Here is a 15,186-nt window from a genome sequence, read left to right on the forward strand (position 1 = left end):
TATTTTGTCCTGTATTTAAAGACAGAAATATTGTATAATGTGCACTATAAGCTGGCTTTATCTCAGTTAATATTTATCTAGAAGTTTGCTACCCACCAGCTGGAGGTCTAGGCATCAGTGGTAATGGAGACACCAGCTGAGGACAATTCACCCCACCCAATTCAGGGTGCAGTGAAAAGCTCATGGGACAATCCCATGTCTCCCCACTGATTACTGAAGAAGGCTGTACCTCAACGTGTTCATGATGTCTCAAGTTAAATGCCATGAATCCTGCCCTAGGTGTGACATAGCAGGTGAAGGTATATTGCTGAAAGTGCAACATCCTTTTTTCCTGATTTTTTTCAAACTCACATTCTTTAATATTGTATTTGATTAGATTTTGTAAATAATGTTCATATAGTTTGTTTTCCCTGTATTTTGCCTTTTTCCTCTGAAAAATAAGTACACAGGAATTTACATGGTTTTGCTGTTTTTACTCCTTGGTGCTTTTGTCTCTAATTCCACCTGTTTACCAGTTACAGAGTGTTGCATTTAATTTCTGACTAATCTGGCATAAGAAGAATGTGACCAGGTGATTTGTGTGCACACTGTGATCTGGGTTTAGTTCCAGGAAAACGGTGAAGCAGACACATGATGTGCCTCACTCGAGCTCTGGAGAGGCCACTTTGCCGAGTGAGAGTTCTGTCACAGACAGTTTGGTCCCTGAGTCTGATAAGCATGCCAGCAGTGACTCCGAGTGGAGTGAAGTGCAGCAGTCCTTTTGTTGGGGCTGGGTGGCCTGGGAGTGGTGGCTAAGGGGGTCCAACAGACCCCAGATTAGTTCCTCTCAGAGGAGCATGGCTGTAGCTCTGGGACAGGGTAGAAGAGTGCTCACACTGTTCCAGCTCCGTAAGAAAGCACCATATTTTGGTGCTGACTCCTTGAAAAGGACTAGGGTGACAGCACCATCTCACCAGGACCTGTGATTAGAAAGGCAATAGCACTGATCATTGGTGATCTGTGTTTAATCCAAAATAGATGCGTTGGAGAGGAGAGAAATGTGCACCACTGCCAGTGTTGGGTTTCTGCGGTCCAAAAACTTTGTGGAAGCTTGCTGGTCCCTTCAGTTTGCCTGATGTTGCTGACTTTGAACAGCTTTGCGGTTCCTCATTTTAAGCATCAGTTTGTATTGTCTAGAGGACTGCAATGCATTTTTGACCAGAGAGCATATCTGCTGGCCTTCCAGCATTGAAAATAATTTCTTGTTTCTCTCCTATTGTTTTGAAAGCAGAAATTAAATTGTATGAGGATGCCCTGTGTCAGGAGACTGATGATGAAAGTAAGTCTTCAAGACAGCAAACCAAGCTTCAGTTCAGATAACCACACAAACCAAGATCTTGTTTTGCAGACCTGAAACTGGAAGTCTGGACTAGGCTTTTCTTTGTTTTTGTTTCCGTATTACCTAAAATCAGTTCTGCCCACAGCTAGGAGGTAAAGGAGCAATCACAAAAAAAAAAAAAAGGAAATAACATTTATGAATGTTATTAATATATATTCATATATATAAATATCATATATTATATTTATAGGTATCTCAAGGGAAGGGTGAATTGTTATTCTGATTTACAAAACTTACTGCATTGGAAAAAGTTTAGCTTCTTGCTTAAAAATGACCATAGCATTTGGCTGACTGGTCCATTTTCTAATGATAGACTATTTATTTGTTTTAAAATAACAGAGAAAGGCAACTTGGTGATAATGAATGTAGAAAAGGTAAGAACAGAAAATGATTTGGGTTCTTTTATAGCACAGCTGCTGGCCATCATTTTTGCTGGAACTGTTCCTCATTACTTCTCCATGGTCATGTTATTTTGCCAGAGCTTCTTGTCCTGTGCAGCTTTATAGTAACAGAATGGTGCACAGGCAGAAGAAGAAAAAAAAGTCTTGGAAGAAGAGGATGGTTATTTTTTCCCAGGTGAAAATCAGTCTCCTGTGTCTCTGCATCCCTTGCTCACACAAGGATACACACAGTATGCATCAGCATGCTGATGGAAATAAAACAGTAGGAAAGAGTGATCTATTACTCAGCTGTGCCAAGTAATACAATTTGTATAAAAGCTGCATAAAACTAACCTGAAATTTAAAATCTGTTCTAGGCTAGATTCTCCTTTCTTTTTTTCACATAGCATGGAGCTGGCTTTTCTCTTGCTCCCTCCACTATCTTGTTCTTTTTTTCCATTTATACCAAAGCCACAACATTTTCTCTGCCTTTTTATCCCCACTTCATAAATCCCTGTCCCCTTTATTTTTGTTGTTTGCCAAAGGTTGCTGTGATCACTCTGTGTTTGGGCCATGCTGCTGCAGCAGTAATTTCTTTGGTATTTTGGTGGAAGGCAAGTCCAAAGTTGGACAGTGGGAGTAAAGCGCCACGGAAGGAGAGTAGCTGTTGGCCAGAGTGCAGCAAAGTGATGCTGCAGGTACAGGGAAGCCAAAACTAGTTGGATAAGCTGAGCACCTAGATACGCACTGAAACCAGGACAAAGTCAAAGACACTGGGACAGTGCTGCTAAAAGCAGAACATCTGTAATTAAAAGGAAAGCACTTTCACTCTCAGGTTTTCAAAGGTTAAGTAATAGGGATGCATAGGGAATGAAAACCTCATTTTTTGGGTGTAAATCTGTTTCATTTCCATTAGGGATGACATCTGAAATTCTTCAAGCCCTTGTGTGAAGGAAATTCAGTAATAAAAAAAAAAAGAAAATTAAAAAAAGAGCTAAAGTTGCCTTTGAATGAATTAAATGGAATATATGAATTGAAGTAAAATAAATTCCAAACAAAATGCTGCTTAGAAGGGGGGGAAAAGGCACATTTTGATCTGCAGACATGGAGAGATTTCTATCCTTTTTTTCCTGCAAAACAAATTTGTATGCAGTTCATGTAATTTCACACAGTATTTTCATTTCTTTGAAACTGCATTTTATGATAATAATAGTTTAAATGTTTCTTAAACTTACCTAGTGGTTAGCAAAGATGAGTTTGATTTTAAAAGAACAAAATAAAAAGAAATCAGCAGTTTCCCTTCAAACTCTTAGTAATTTTATTAAGGACATGATTAATAAACTTATTTTGCTTTTGGTACTCTGTTTCCTTTTGCTCTCTGTAGAGCAAAAGCTCTCTGTAGCTCACAAATAATGAACTAAGTATCATGTGTCCTCAAATTACAAGTCTGCTGCAAGGGTTGGGGAAGAAGAATAAAAGGTAAGTCAGAGACATAGACAATAAAAGCCAGTATTGTATGTCAGGTTTGTTTTTCCCTCATACATATGTAATAAAAAGCCAGGTGGGTCTGTAATTTATGTTTACATCTGTGTCTAATTAACCCATACAAATAACATTTTCTTTTGTTCATGTAAAGAAAGGGAATATGGGCAGCATATTTTTGAAAGTTTAACACCTGAGAATTTCTCTAGAACTATTTTTATTACTTTACAAATAAATTACAGCACTTAAAAACCCTCAGATATTAGGAAACCTGGAAATGAATGTTTAAGAGGTCTAACCTCTCCCCAGGGCCATTAAATCCTTAAATGTGAACCTTCATTTTCTAAACAAGACCTCAAGTGCTCTCATTAGTATTATTCCAATGAAAATATGACTTTTCAAAGAAATGCATAATTTCTTTTGCTAATTATCCTATTAAAATAGTGCTTTTTTTTTTTTTTTTTTTTTTTTTTTTTTTTTTTTTTTTTAAGGCTTTCCTCTAGTTCATCTCCAAGGCCTTCACTTTTTTCTAGGGTATTGTTTTCAGGAGTCACAGGGAAAAAATGTGGAGTTGATTCCTTTCTTTTTGGTTTATCGCTTAAAAGCAACAAGAAAGCCTCTTTAAAAAAACAAAGAAAACAAAATTCTTCCAGAAGTTTGACTTTTCATGAAATATCCTTTCCCTTCATATTTGCCCTGAGCCTTTGGACACCTGATGCTTGAAGGTGTTACCTGAGTTTGGGTGTCACAGAATTGGGAAGGAGAAATCCTGGTACCCTGGTGAGACTCACACCCTGCTAAGGTGCCCTGGGATGCTTCTGGGCAGGGCCAGTGCCCAGGGAGAGGATGGCCACACAGAAGTGTGGGTGTTTTCCTTTAGCAGAAGTTGTCTCAGACAACAAATGTCAAGCAAAAGTGAAGTCTGATTTCTTCACATCAGCCTTCTGCAGCTATTTATAAGCTGTTTTGTTTTGGGTCATAGGATTTTTCCTCCAGGAGTACAGAGTGTTAGTTTTCTTCTGTTGTTATAGTGATGTTTTCTTTTGAGGGACAGAAGACCTTTCCTTCCCTAGCTCTGCAAGCAACTTCTGCAACCCACCTGAAGTAAAGAAAAGGTGAATTAACCTTGTCACTCCTGTTGCTTACAATTGATGTTGCCCCTCTTTACCTGGAAATAGAACTGTTGAGGTCTCTGTGAGGAAAACATTGATTTCCACCCAGCTTAGACCTGGGCGTTGTTGGATAAAGGTTTTTTTAACACTAGGTGTTATTATAGTGAATTGTTTGATGTTATATGGGCTACTTTTAATTTTTGAGGGAATATTTTGTTTGGTTTTATTTTACAAATGAGTTGGTATCTTTTTGGTAATTGTTGTGGAAACTTATTTAGGTTAGTAATTTTATTCTTAGAGGGTACTGGAGTAATATAATTTGTACCTTGATTTTCACACTAATGATATTTAAGTACATCTCCAAGTCTGTAAGCACTTACCTGAAGAAAATCTGGAAGCTTGATGAGCTCTGACCAACAGTTATTTATAATTTTTATTACAACCCCTTTCTTCAAAACAAAAAACCCAACAAAAAGGTCTTAAATCAATTTGTGCCATCCCCAGCCGGACAAGGAGATTAGTTGCTTCAATCTGGACAGGCAGTCCTTTATTACAACCCCAAGCAGTAACTTGTCTCACAAAATCTAAATTAATTGCACTCAAATTTGTCCCTACCCTAAACTGGCCTCAAAATGAAATTGAAAACACGGAGTGTGAAATTGCCCGATGCTGCTGCTTTAGATCTCTATGTCATTCCCCAGTAACCGCAGGACAGAGAGAAACAATTCTTTCCAGGGAATCTCTTATTCTCTTTGCCTTTTATTTGCCTCATTAGCCAAGTTTGGAGGGGATGGATTATGAAGGAAGCTAAGGGAATGACATGTACAGAGGCCGGAAAAAACAGAGTAAAGAAGAAGACATAATTGTAGTCTGTGACCCTGTTAACAGTCTGGAAGAGCTGATAAATGAAGAAAGAGTTAAACAGCTGTATGTGTGTACTGTAGATTGGTTGAACAATGAGTCAGGGTGTGATTTATATACTCAATGAACAGAGGTAGACTAAGATTAGAGAAAAAAATGCTTAGTGTAGCTGCCAGAAGCAGACATAGGAATGACAGGATAAAGTTGGGGAAATATATTAAATGATGTATTATGATACATTAAACGGTAGTATTTATTGATATATATGTGTATCAAGAAAAAGGCTCAGACACTGACTTTTCTTAGGAAGTACTCCAGACTTCTTAGGGAAGAATATGGAAACCATGTTTCTTCAGCTGTTTTCAAATAGGACTGAACTAAGTGCTGGAGAAGATGTTATATAGATGAAGCAGGGAAGAAAGAGGATAAAGAAGATGAAAGACAGATAGGAAAACATCTCCTGAACCTAGGATCATGGGGAGAAAATTAAGGAAAAAAACCAGAGCAAGTTCTGAGAGTAAGAAAAAAATACCTTAAAGGCTCTGTCGAAGCAATTTTTCTCTGTGCTTGGCAATAGCTTTTAGCTGTGTATCTGTGAGGTTCCTGATAATAACAATAAATGTAGGTTTCAGAGGAAGGGGGAAGACAGACTCTCCACATCCTTCATTCCTAAGGGTGAGCAGGCAAAAAAGTAAAGGAGGCAGGTACATGCAGTGAGGAGAGTTGATCTAAAAGGTGCCAACAGAATCCAGCAGTCCTAATAGACCCTAGTCCTCACTGCAGCTCTGCTATAAAACATGACTGTAGGGCACTTGCTCAGCTGCCGTCCACAGCAATTTGCCCTTTACAAGAAGACCATAACAATGTTTTTGTAAAGTTTGAGCTCTACAAAAGGCAAAGGTGACCTAATTACTAGAAAACAATTACTGGGTTTTTCTAACTGAAGTAAATACAATGCTTGAGATGAAAATCTGGACTCCAGGAGGAGAAGCTTTAACCCCCATTAGAGGTGGTGGCTGAATAGCTGCATCATGCTGGAGAACTCATTTTATGCACAGCCAATAGTACCATCTATTGTAAGCTTGGTCAGCATTCCCCGTGATAAAATCCTCTTGGGGGTTTCCTGAAATTTTGCCAGACAATGACTGTTTGAGCAAAGTTTCCTATGCCAGGTGTATGCCTCAAGCTGATTGATTTACTTTGCTATTTGTTTGGAAAATAAAACATCTCTTGCTGAAAATGTGGCACAGGACAATATGTGATTTATCTATATCACAAGTGCTGTCACATTTTCCTCCAAAGGTTCTGCCTGACCACCACTTGAGCAAGGATGGAGGTCTGGAGCAGGACACAGGTCTGGAGCAGGGGTGTCTTACAGGGAAGGACTTGTAACCAGAGATGTGCTTTTGCTTGGCTGCGCCAAGTTTGGCCTTGTTGTACGTGTAAGAAACTGCAGATGTGCATGGAGTCTATTTAGATGTTTGCCACGTCTCTTGCATAGAACTTGTCCTTGCAAACTGTGCCTTCAAAACTGCACATGGCCCTGGGGGCTGCATGGGCTGTGCTGGAGCTGGAGGTTTCCTCTGGGATCCTGGTGGGATCCAGCCAGCAGGAATGTGCTGTGCAGCAGGGAATCTGGGCAGAAATGTGGGTGGGGTGGGGGGCTTGCAGGGTATTCTGAGGAGCCACTACAGAGGATGAGTATGTGAAAGAGATCCTGATACAAGAAGATGGGTGGGGGACTAGATAAAGGTAGGAAGCAGGAGGATGGGAAAATGCAGAGAGGCAAAGAGAAACCTGCCCAGCTTATGCTTCCTTGCTGGCTGCAGGAGCAAGAGCCAGGGAGCACAGGGGGTGGCAGAACTGCTGAACAAATGGGATAAGGAGTGTGAAATGGGAATGGAAAACCTGTCAGGTGGAAACTGTATAGTTGAGAAAATCATATCTGGGCCGAGGCAGGGCACAGGACAGTGGGATTGGGCAGCGATGCTTCCCTTGAGTGTGCTGCTTCCCTCCAGCTGGGTGGAAATATTCCCTTCCCATTCTGCCCTGAGCCACAAAGGAAGTCAGAAATTACTCTGGGGGTGACAGGGACACTGACATCAGTGCTTCCTGCTGGGGCAAGGCCAGCGGGTCTTCCAAAGTGTGCCTGGGGCTGGCTTGGCTGTGCACCCTTGAGCCAGCACGCCCTGTTCCAGGGCCCCGGGCCTCATGGACAGGGGGAAAAACTCTTGCGAGGAGGGGGCAAGGCTCACAGACTCCACCAGCTGCCTGGCTTAGGGCCAGCACAGTCACTGTCAGGCCTCTGTGCTGGAGGGGATCAGCTCCATGATGGAGCTGCCAGCTCCTCCATGTGTGAGCTCCTGCAGTGCAGCGCTTTGTCCTCCCTCCCGCTTCGGCCCACTCGCTTTCTGCAGAGGCAGAGCCGTGTCCTTCCCCCCCAGCTTCTGCAGCAGTAATGAGCTGGGTGGTGAAGAGCCAATGGCCCTGGACTGAGCATACACCAAGTCACCACCCCTGCTGGGTCTCAAATCCTGCTCCGTGCCTATCCTCATTCAATCCTCCGTGTCTATCCTCATTCCTATCTTCTCCCTTCTTCTGCTTCCCTTCCTCTCACCCTCTCCTGTCTGTCACTCTACCCATGTCTTAATTTTTGTTTGCACTGTGCTTTGAAAATGCAGAGTGCTGTATAAATGTAAAATATTATTTCTTCTTTTTAATTAGCATCCCTCACTCTCTTTTCTCTTGCTATTGTGGCTTCCAGAGAGAACGTGTGGGCTTACATTATTTATAGCTGTGTGAGAGTAATTACAGAAATGATTTAATTACTCAGTTAATACCGTTCTCCACATCACCAGCTTGACAAGCTACTGATCCTCTCACCACAGCCGAACATGCAGACTAGCGTCCATGTCATGGTTGAGCGGGTAAGGGGAAAGCTTGGGGAATGATTTGTTACAGCCCTGCATGTCGCTGGTCACTCCCCCTGGGCTAAGGGATGAGGCTGCTGATCTCTCAGAGGCCTGGGGCAGTGTGTGGTGTCACCTCAGCTGGGGCAGAGCTGCTCCCAAGGAAGTGGTGCGCAGTGATGGTTCATGGCTCCCAGCTGACAGGGGCTACCTCCAACACAAGCCTACTCAAGCTGAAGATTCAATATTTGGTGTGCTGCATTAACCAGCTCTTCACATTTATCAAAGGTCACAGATCTGGCATGGTTTTGTTTTCTTAACTTCTATTTAAGCCTGCCTGATCAGAAGGTAGGGTTAATGCATCCCTGCGTGGGTCAGATTGTGAGATAAAATCATCATTGCCAGAAATGTTCTTTCTTGCAGGTGGCCATTTGTGGGTCTGACCCTCTTTTAGTAAATGAGCTTTCCCTCTGAAGGGGATGGCTTCTTCTTGCTGAGACTCCTGCCATTGGAAATGAAGTGTTTCCATTGCTTCCAGTTCACAAAGACTTGTGAAGAGCAGAGAATGTCCTGTATCTGGTGCAATATGGAAGGAGTTTGAGCAAGGAGAGTACATGCTTTCCTTCAGGGCATGCACTGAGCAGATGGTTACCAATACCTTTTAGTTATCTACCAGAGACAGTTTAAAAAAATCCCACAAACCACCTTGTGAGCTCAGGAGAAATGTAATGAAAAGGATTCTTCTCTGACAGCACCGTAGATAAAAAGGAGGGGTCAGTGAATTCTCAACAGAGGAGACGGTTGCTTGGGAAGTGGAGAGAGAGGCTCTTGTTGGATAATGGGGTATCTGTCAGATAATGGTGTATGGGGAGAGCATCTCTCAGAAGTGCCTGCATTCCACATCTCCAAATTGCCTGGCTCCATTTGGGCTCCTTCATGGCCCGGGCTGTGGGCCAGGTTCAGACTGTTCCTCGACATGGCAGGGCTGGGTGGGCGGCAGGAGGGTTGGGAACAGGTGGCATTGAGGCTGGTGGAGTGGAGCGCCTTTTCCATGCAGCACTGCCTGCCAAGCTGCAAGGCACAGGACACCTGGTATCTGAATGGGCTCTGCCCACCTCCCAGGAAGCGATGGCAATCAAAGAAGTAGGCTGGAGTGTTTGAAGTGTGAACAGTGAATATAGGTCTTTTTTTTTTTTCAACATCCAACATGAGACAGGTTAAGGCAGCTTACATTTGAGAAAATGCTGGGTGTCTCCATCTTCTGAAAGTTGAGTCTTTAATGTGGTATCTCTGGATGGACGCTCTGAGTCCCTCCCTCATTCATTTTGCAAATGCACACTAGAGACTTTTATTTATTTTTTCCCTTATTTGACACACTTGAAAGTAAATTTTATGACCTAACATTGGAACAGCTTGTTGAGAAGACAGTGAGCAGAATGGCAATGGAACAAGTAATTTTGTCAGCTCCCAAATGAATGAATCCTGTTTTCACTGGATTCACATCTCACAGTTAATTGACTCTTTAACTGAATCATATACTAAGGCTCTAATGTGAGCTTAGTCCATCGTAGACACCAGAGTGCTCACAGAGGTGAGAACTTGAGCTAAGTGAAGGTATTTCAGAAGAGCTAGACTCATCCTTCCCCCAGTGGTGAAGACCAGGGGCATTAAAAATGTCTCATTTCTTCACCTTGTATCAACTAGAAGATGACCAGTCCAAATAAGTGTGTGTACCCACAGCAGCTTCAAATTTTCAGGAACTGCCTACACCTCCTCCCTGCAAAAATAACCATTCTCCCTAGATCTCCTATTGTTTTTCTCCCAGTTTCCACTGCACCTTTTACAGTCACTGGCTGGCACAGTATATGAGAGCTGTACTGTGGTGGCCCGAGGCTTCTGTGTATAGGGGCTGTCCCCCACAGGCATGCTTCCAGGTGAGGATGAAGTCCATTTGATTGCCTAGCGAGCCTTTGACTGTGAGTGGGTGAATCATACACACTGTTGTGGGGTCAGACAAAGGCTTTGGGACTGCATGCATTTGCAGGCCGTATTTTGTAGAGCACTCTAAGAATTTAATTCTCCTTGTGTCCTCTGCCCCTTTGTCGGTCAGGTGGAAATTGGCCAGCAGGTTCAAGGGTTACTGGGAGGCCTGACTCACCTGTGCACAAACGCACATCCCCAGGTTTGCAAGAGCCTTGTTTCCTAAAGGAAACAAGCTAAATACGCACACAGAAGGTGGGCATGGCGCTGTACTGGGGGGTCTCAGGCACCGAGCTTTTGGCACAAGTGCCCCGAGCACTCGCAGCGTGTCTCATGCCGCACACAGCGCGTCCCGTGCCGCACACAGCGTGTCCCCTGCCGCACACAGCGTGTCCTGAGCTGCACAGCACGTCCCGAGCGCACACAGCGCGTCCCGAGCCGCACACAGCGCGCGTCCCGAGCGCACACAACGCGTCCCCAGCCGCACACAGCGCGTCCTGAGCCGCACACAGCGTGTCCCGAGCTGCACACAGCGTGTCCCGAGCTGCACACAGCGCTTCCCGAGCTCACACAGCGTGTCCCGTGCCGCACACAGCGCGTCCCGAGCCGCACACAGCACGTCCCGAGAACACACAGCGTGTCCCGTGCCGCACACAGCGTTTCCTGAGCGCACACAGCGTGTCCCGAGCACACACAGCGTGTCCCGTGCCGCACACAGCGTTTCCTGAGCGCACACAGCGTGTCCCGAGCACACACAGCGTTTCCTGAGCGCACACAGCGCGTCCCGAGCGCGCTCGCAGCTCGTCCCCCGCTGCCGGGCGCTCCCACGGTGAGTCACTGTGATTCAGCCCCTGCGCTCGGCCGGGCGGGCGCTGCTGGCTCCCGGGGCCGGGCATTCGTTCACGCTGGCACGGGGCGCACATGTGTGCGCTCTGTGACTCACGCTGCGCGCTGGGCTGCGGCAGCAGGGGAGGCACGGTCGTGGACACGCGCTTGCTCAGTGTCGCATGCTCCTATCGGTGAGCTTTAGAAGGGGAACAGGGCGCGAGGCTTGGAGACACACGACAGACCTCCTGAGAAAAGAAATTAGCCTGACGACAGCAGCAGTAATTGGATTATTCCGTTAGTATCCTCTGTGGAAGAGAAAGACATGTGCCCTTAACAGTATTCTCAATGCAGACTTAAAACTTGCACTTAAAATGTGAATTGTGCCTTTTTTCCTTCATAACTGTCAAGCAGACATCTGTTTTCTGCCCCACTTTTTTTTTTTTCTGCCTTTTGACTGGCTGAGCTTTCTGTGTAGCTTTATTCTTAGCCCTGTGGCAAGCCTACAGCAAACTGTGGTGGTTTCAGTTCCTCACCTGGCGCTGAAGATCAAGGCATACTGTAATCACTGTGTGCCTTGGGTAGGCTGAGGAGGGGCCAGCCTGGTGATGAAAATAAGGGAGGATGAATGCCTTGATCTAAATGAGGGAGTCTGCTGAATGGGCTGAAATCCTGGGAATGGGAGAGTTGGGGAGATCTGAGCAGTATAATGAGATGAAATGCCGGACAGAGAAGTGCCCAGCAAACTTTGGCTGTACCTCTGAACAGTTAGTCCTCCGTGGCTCTCTGGGCTAATCTCTGCAGCTGCAGTCTGGCCATTGAAATGGTCTGTAATGGGACTGACAAAGTTCTGGAGTATGTGCATGTCTGCAGGGGACAGCACTGCTGAAGTGGAGGGAGATAAGGTGGAACTGAACAGAGGATGAACCAGTCAGCCATCTCTTTCTGTTAGTTTTGGTCATCTGAGAGACTCGCCAAAGCCATGTAGCCAGCTTCTATTTTGTTGTATAACTGTGAGGATAGTTTTGATGTGTTTTAGGCACATCCAAATGTTTGACACAGCCATTACCTACCCAGAGATTTAATTTTTTTGATAGTCAATTGGTTCTTTAATTTGGATTTAATAAGTCACTTTGTGCGCCATTAAATAGGCCTTCATGCAAAATGTTTAATGCTAAAGTGTGCTCGCCTGCAGATGGTGGAGCAGCTTCATTTAGGGAATGGCTGGAAACCTCACCAGGCTGTGCTGGTGCCCATGGTCCATTTTCTCCCAATGAGCCATGCTGCCATTAACCTTTGCTGTCTCCACATCCTGCTGTGAGAGTGCAGGGCTCATCACCAGCACTTGTCCCAGCTATTCTCTCTGCTTGATCCCTCTGCCCTTGTCTGAGCACCCTTGGAAGATTTTATGTGCACATGTGTATTTGAGGTTTCAACTGCTTAATTGTTATAAACTGAAGCTGTGGCTGGCAGCTTTCTCACCAGAGGCTGGCAAAAAACATGCTGTGATACTGGCCACCGGGAGGAGAAAGAGAGGTTGTGAGTGATATTTGTCTCTTGCTGTGCTTAGGACCATGTTTTTGTCTGACAATGTCACTCACTGGTCAATATACTGGTCCTGCAGTCTGTTGCTCTATGTCTTGAGGTGTGCCTATAATAAAACTCAGTAATACACAATACAAGCTGTGGGGAAGCATTTTGTGCTGCCAGAGAGCCAGAAGCCAGCCAGCAGCTCATGCTGTTCTGCTGCTATACAATACACAAATCTCTTGAATCATACATTGAAGGCTTGTTTTTGGTAATAGTGGAGTGAGTTTAGTTTTTCAATTTTTCCCTCTCCTGGTCTAGTCTAGACTAAAATACTAGGAAAAGGATTATCTTGCTTGGCTTTTTTAGGTTTCTGTGGCCAGGAAGAAATGGTTTAGTCTAGGAATGGGTAACAGCATGTAGAAGACACGTGGCTGTGTCTCAGTGTAACCATGCTCATGCAGAAGCATGTCTTGTCCTCCACACTGCATCCATCTCTGCTCTCAAGGAATCCTTTTGGCCAAATGCTTTTCTGCATTTGATGAATAAATTGGATAGGGAAATGAGGTGACATGAGTGGGTTAGACATGAGTGATGAGGATCTTGCCTTGACAATCAATTTATTACTCTGCACTTAGGAATCTGTAGGGGGATGGTCCTCATGGGGGGATGGAACTCATCCACTGGGATTAGTACCTTCAGTTACAAGGAGATAACCTCCAGAAGATAAAATATTTTCCTTGCCACTCACCTGGTCTTGCTATTCTTCATATTGGCCCACCTCCATGTACAAGCACCCTATAAGGTGTAGATCCTGGAGACTTGGTGGGACCTCTCATAAAGACTGAGAAAATGTAACAGAACTGTGCCAGGGGTAAGAAAAGAAATGGGAAGATCTGCTGAATAGGAGTGTTTGACAAAGGGCAGCAGTGCAGAGGAAGGGTATCCCAAGTGTGAGGGTGTGGGATAAGGAAATTTGATAAGATATTCAAAGTAATTAATAGACTAAAGCAGATAGAAAGGACTCAGGGTGAGATCAGATAATTGACAACTGCTGAGATTCGTCTTCCTCTGTCAGCCAGCAGTATGTGCATTGTATGACTTATAGTGAGCATATCACTCCTGCGGCTTCTCTCACTTAGCCCATGGCCAGATGTGCTCAGCAATCCCAGATCTCTTACAAACATCCTGTATATGCTTTCTCAAGGCTGTGGACCGGAGGCTGGAGCTCCTGGTGGTCACTGCCACCCTGTATTATGTTGCTGCTTCTTTGGTGAGATGTGCTGCCACCCTGCAGTGTCCCCATGTGATTTGCCGTGCGTTACTGGTTTCTGCCTTGTACTGGGAGGTCTTGGTAGGGACTTTAAGAAAGGGAAAGGGGTTCCAGTTGCCTTTCCTCCCTCTGTTGCCCAGTAAGCAGGATCTGGCCCCACTACTGATGAGCACCAGGCTGGGGAGGAAAGGCAGTGCAGGCAGTAAGGAGTGACTCATTCTCCCCAAACAAGCATATACACAAAAAGGTGTCTGCACCTAAGGATGGGGGGGAAAAAATACAACTTAAGACTCAAAAGGTTCACTTCTGTTTCCAGAGTACCCCCAGAGGAAAGCTCTTTGTTGCCAAATACTTTCCTTTCCACAGTCCCATTATTTTTTTCCCCTTAGTATTTTCTCTTAATGGTTGAATCGTTTAACACCACATATAAAGTCGTATTTGGCCTCTCTCGGGCGATGCTGGGTTGCCATGGCAATGAGCCTTGTATCTCCAAATTAGGACATTTTTCCTGCTGCCTTTTCTATGCGAGGCTTTCTCTCATCTCTTTCTCTCTTACTCTCCCTTGAAGTCTAAAGTGCTGAGCGCTGCCTCTTCTTTTGCATGCTCCCTGAAAGGGATCAGACTTTACCCGTCTAAATTAATTCCTCTGAAGCCTGTGCCAGCTTGGTATGAACCAGCTTTGTGCTCCACAATGAACCTGCTGCAGAATCAGGATCAGGGCGAGGAGGGGTAGGAAGGTGTAAAGGTGGTGAGGTTAGCAGGGGACAGCAGCGTGTGACCATGGTGTGCTCATTCCCCGCTTAGTACACAATTGCCTCATCTCTGCCTGGCTGCTACCAGGGCTGTGTGGAGCTGGGTGCTGAGGTGAGGGCTACTTAGCTTAAAATATATCTTAGGGCTAGAAAAGCTAGTGTAATAAACCTGGGGTGAATGTAAATGTGCTAGATCTGCATGCACAGATCTGTTGGACAGCCTTGGCTCCCCAAGGTCCCATCCTCCATGGGGCAGGCAGCTGCAGCTGGAGGACCATAAAGTCATTTATCTCATTGGGGAATTGCAAGTTCTGGATCTTGTCCCCTGGATACACTGCGCTGTACCTGGTACGTGTCAGTGTGCTGAAGCAGGCAATTAGCTTTGTACTACTTCTGCACCTGTATATTCCCCTTGCTGGCTTTGGATTTGGCATGAGTCAGACCCACCTCAATTTATTCTGGCTGCTGACAGACTCCCAGGGCCCCTGTGGCAGCTGGGAGTAGTCTGACACATGGATGCCCCCATCCAAGCTGTCTTCCCTGGGCTATGCATCTGACCCAAGAGAGTAGGAAAAGAGTCGGCACAAGCAGCACCAGAAATTTGCAGAAATTGAGGCATGCCCATATCGGGCAGGTCCGGATGGCTGAGTATTGTCAGGAACTGGGAACAGATCCACTGCCCCAGAGGAGTATCACCTCATCCTGGC

At 45.1% G+C, this 15,186-nt stretch overlaps 1 protein-coding gene across 8 annotated transcripts in view; it reads left to right on the forward strand.

Moving 5' to 3' along the window:
* The window catches only part of GRIN2B (glutamate ionotropic receptor NMDA type subunit 2B), a 217,336-nt gene that overhangs the window by 39,314 nt on the left and 162,836 nt on the right, over positions 1–15,186 (forward strand). The window lies entirely within an intron of this gene.

The sequence above is a fragment of the Anomalospiza imberbis genome, chromosome 5 (genome assembly GCF_031753505.1).
Source record: "Anomalospiza imberbis isolate Cuckoo-Finch-1a 21T00152 chromosome 5, ASM3175350v1, whole genome shotgun sequence".
Taxonomy (NCBI): Eukaryota; Metazoa; Chordata; class Aves; order Passeriformes; family Viduidae; genus Anomalospiza; species Anomalospiza imberbis.